Source organism: Pezoporus flaviventris, unplaced genomic scaffold (genome assembly GCF_033815535.1).
Source record: "Pezoporus flaviventris isolate CSIRO_AGI_PZ_B2104156 unplaced genomic scaffold, CSIRO_AGI_Pfla_v1 ptg000068l, whole genome shotgun sequence".
NCBI classification, from domain to species: domain Eukaryota; kingdom Metazoa; phylum Chordata; class Aves; order Psittaciformes; family Psittacidae; genus Pezoporus; species Pezoporus flaviventris.
The window spans coordinates 17,275-21,356 of NW_026892616.1; positions in this window are offsets into that span (position 1 = coordinate 17,275).

Sequence of the window (4,082 nt, forward strand, 5' to 3'; positions counted from 1 at the left end):
AGATCTTGCACTTGTGAGCTGTAAAGAAGCTGTGATTCTTTAATGCACATTTACTTTTGATATTGCCATATAGCATTTTTAAAATCTTACAGTAAGATCACAGATAATTCAGGTGCAAAGCAGTGTGAAAATATGTAAAAACTAATCTGTCAGGCTTTGATCCAACAGTGATTTACATTTTTCTTGGCATGACTGATTCCTTCTTCTGTTCTCTGATGGGCACTTCCTTCATCAAGCTCTCCACGCTCTTTAATCTTAATTCTCAACAGAAATCTTTTTTACCTCACATTTTTTTCATGTATATTTGTCCTTTTCCACTTCCCACAGAATTCCTTTTTTTGTTTCCATTGATTTTCCAGGTGAAGATTCACAAGATGTAATGCCTCGAGTTGGAAAAAAAAAACAAGTCTGTCCCCCCTCCGTCATCCCCCCCCCAAAAAAACAAACCCAAACAAACAAAACCCATGAAGGCTTAAACTGCTAGTATACTTAAAACAAAATTGACCAGAAAATACAATACTAAGCTAAATGCTTCAAGACAAGGAGGGTAACACACTGGGATTAGTGATCATTTTTTTGGGAGTGGAAAAAATGCAGTATGCCTTCCCAAACCCATGATGGAGTGGTTACAAGGTATGGAACTGTTATTTATTTTAGGAGTTTTGTAGAGAAAATCATCAGGAAATGCCTGTAGTAGTACAAACTGAGAGATTCTTCAGCTCTGGAAGAGCAGTAGCTCCCAAACACACATTCAGGCAAAGAATTCAGCTCCCAGACTTATGAGCGATATAAGCATTTTCGATCACCTTGCTGAGGCATGCGTATGAGTGATAAGGTTCCTCCAGGCCTAGTAAAAAGGAGGAATACAACCTGAGCTGAGCATCTACAGTACCATTATAATAGTTTTAACAGTATAATCTTATCTTTTCCCATACTTAATGCTGGCTATATTCTGACCTAGTTGGCTCTGTCTTTTCTGCTTTGCTGTCCAGTTCAGTGATTGAGGGAATGTTAGTCTGTATTTTAACTGACTTTTGCTAGTAGAGTCACAACAATTTCTCCCTTTCCCTGTTCCCTGTAGCACATCATTGATGAAGTGATTGCAACACAAGTCTCAATGGGGTACTGAGAAATAAACATTTAAATGATTCAGTTGCTTGTAGGAATGAAAAGCAGGTATGAAAATGGCATGAAAATGGCATTAATTTTGTGGGCATCAAAACACCTGCTCTCTGGTCTTTATCAGCTTAAATAAAATGGTACATTTCACTTTTGCTCAGACTTCACTGAGGAATGCATACTTTTTATTGCAAACAGTAACTGAGTGAGTTTGGAACACTGTCACATGTAGCTTCCATCCCAAAATTTGTCTGAACACAACAGAAAAAAACTATTTGAGACCCACTGCACAAACTTTGAAAACAGTGCAATTTATATGAAAATAGAAGTAGTTTCCAGAATCAATAGTCATCCTCATCATCGATGTTGTCATGTGCAATACAGAAATTTTTGCAAGTGCCAAATGCCAGGTCCTACACCTGGGTTGGAGCAATCCCAGGCACAGCTACAAGCTGGGCACAAAAGAGATTCAGAGCAGCCCGCGGAGAAGGAGGTGGGGATGTTGGTTGATGAGGAAATGAACATGAGCTGGCTTCAGTGTGTGCTCACAGCCCAGAAAGCCAACTGTATCCTGGGCTGCATCAAAAGCAGCGTGACCAGCAGGTCAAAGGAGGTGATCCTGCCCCTCTACTCTGCTCTCATGAGACTTCACTTGGAGTATTGTGTGCAGTTCTGGTGTCCTCAACATAAAAAGGACATGGAACTGCTGGAACAAGTCCAGAGGAGGACCACGAGGATGATCAGGGGACTGGAGCACCTCCTGTATGAAGACAGGCTGAGAAAGTTGGGGCTGTTCAGCCTGGGATGGACTCTTCATTAGGGACTGTAGTGATAGAACAAGGGGTAACAGGTTAAAACTTAAACAGGGGAAGTTTAGATTGGATATAAGGAAGAAGTTCTTTACTGTAAGGCTGATGAGGCACTGGAATGGGTTGCCCAGGGAAGCTGTGAACGCTCCATCCCTGGCGGTGTTCAAGGCCAGGTTGGACAGAGCCTTGTGTGACATGGTTTAGTGTGAGGTGTCCCTGTCCATGGAAGGGGATTTGGAAGTAGATTATATTAAGGTCCTTTCCAACCCTAACCCTATGATTCTATGATTCTATTTTAAAGTTGCAGAGAATAGGTATTTATTGCTCCAAATCACAATTTATGAGTAGATTGTTAATAATATTTTGAAAAGTGTTCCATTTATATAGAATCACAGGTCCATTTTCAGAAGTGAAAGTTAACTTGATCTTTCAGTAAATTCTTATTCTTTTATACCTCTTATCCTCTTAGAAATCTCACTAACTAATCAGCCATAATTCAGGATATTTTAGTAGGTTAAAAGTTATGGCCTTTTGGAGCCTCAGACTAATTACAATTTGATTCAACCTGGGTTTCTGATTACTTAAGTTATTTTTGAAAATTTAATTTCTAAGTCATTAATGCCCAGATGCTTACAATTATAAATGCCAAAGGCCCTTAACTCCCTTTGAAGTGTTAGTTAAGAGCCCAGGTATCCTTCAGGCTCTAATGTTAAGTATTTTTGGCCAATGTCACTGGACATACAAGTATATAAGTTGGTGACTTGGCAGTTTTATAGTGTATGACCCTGAAAGAGAAATTTTATTCCTTATTGCTGCATTGTGCGTACTCAAAATGTATCCCTGAGGTAATTTCAAGCAGAAAAGTAAATGGTAGGTTCTATGCCATTATCTTTTTCCCCCATTTGTAAAAGTATCTAGGCCCACTTCTGGCCTCTATGCTGTGTGGGAAACTGCATTCTCTCTTCCAGATTTAGAAAAATGTTAGATGAGGAGCACTTGTGTATTTAACCATACATGCAAATACTTAACTAGAGCCATCTGTTCCATCAGGACAGAGTTGAGTCTTCTTGTGAATCAGCTAGTAGGAATTTTTCTTTCCCTGTCAGCTTTCATGAAGCAATTTTTAATATAAAATCAGACACGGGAAGAGAGTACTATTTTTTGTTTACATCAGATGTTTTGAAACATTCAAACACTAATACAGTTGCAGCAATGTTTGGAAGAGGAAAACACGGCAAGGAAAAAAAAAAGGGACCATATGGGATTTGTCCTGTAAGTTGTTAGAAGAGATTGTTCTGTGTGACTTTAAGCATCGTTTAATGAAAAGATAGTTAATTCTGCATGACTTTCAATATCATTTTTCTACACATGAGTGCAAAGAAAGAAGTTTTTTCTTTGTTTCTGTTTGAAGCTGATAGAAGTAATATCAGCAGATATTTCCTTGTCTTTTGCAAGTAATTCTGAGCCTGTCTTCCAGCAATGACTCAGCTTGGGAATGGTTGACAATGTTATGTGTAGGCATACAATATACATATATATATGTATATTTTTAGATTATTGTAATTAATATAAATTAAATCTACTTATTGTATTTCTATATAGTAGGCCATCTGAGATATGGCAGTGGAAAGAACAAATATGACTGGAGAAACTAAAGCATGGTTAGGAAATGGGAACATTCCAGATCCTATTTAGGTTTGGGACTTTTGTGTGCTAGCAAAGAGATTCCTCAAGAAAAAGGGGTTGGAAGAGATCTAAGGGACTTTTAACTCAAATCCCCAGATATCCTAGGCAACTACATTTTTTAGACTTTCTCATAAGGATCTATGCCCCTCATATTAGGCTTTTTTCCTCTAAATGTTTTCATAATTAGCTTACAGGTGTAAGTGACCAGTAAAGGTGCATTTAGTGTTGTGATGTTACTATCTTTCACTGTATGGTTCTTTCACCTCATGTTACTTCTATGTTGTTTATATCAGGCAAAGATATTTCCTCTCAGGATTCTTTTTTTTTTTTTTTTTGGATAGGCTAAACACATGTTTTGGGTTGTTTCTTTGTTTTTAAACAAACACACAGTGGTAGGGAAGAGATTTCATTGAGGGCTAAAAATATTTTCCATTATAAAGTTCACTTAAATGGACAGATGACATTGGG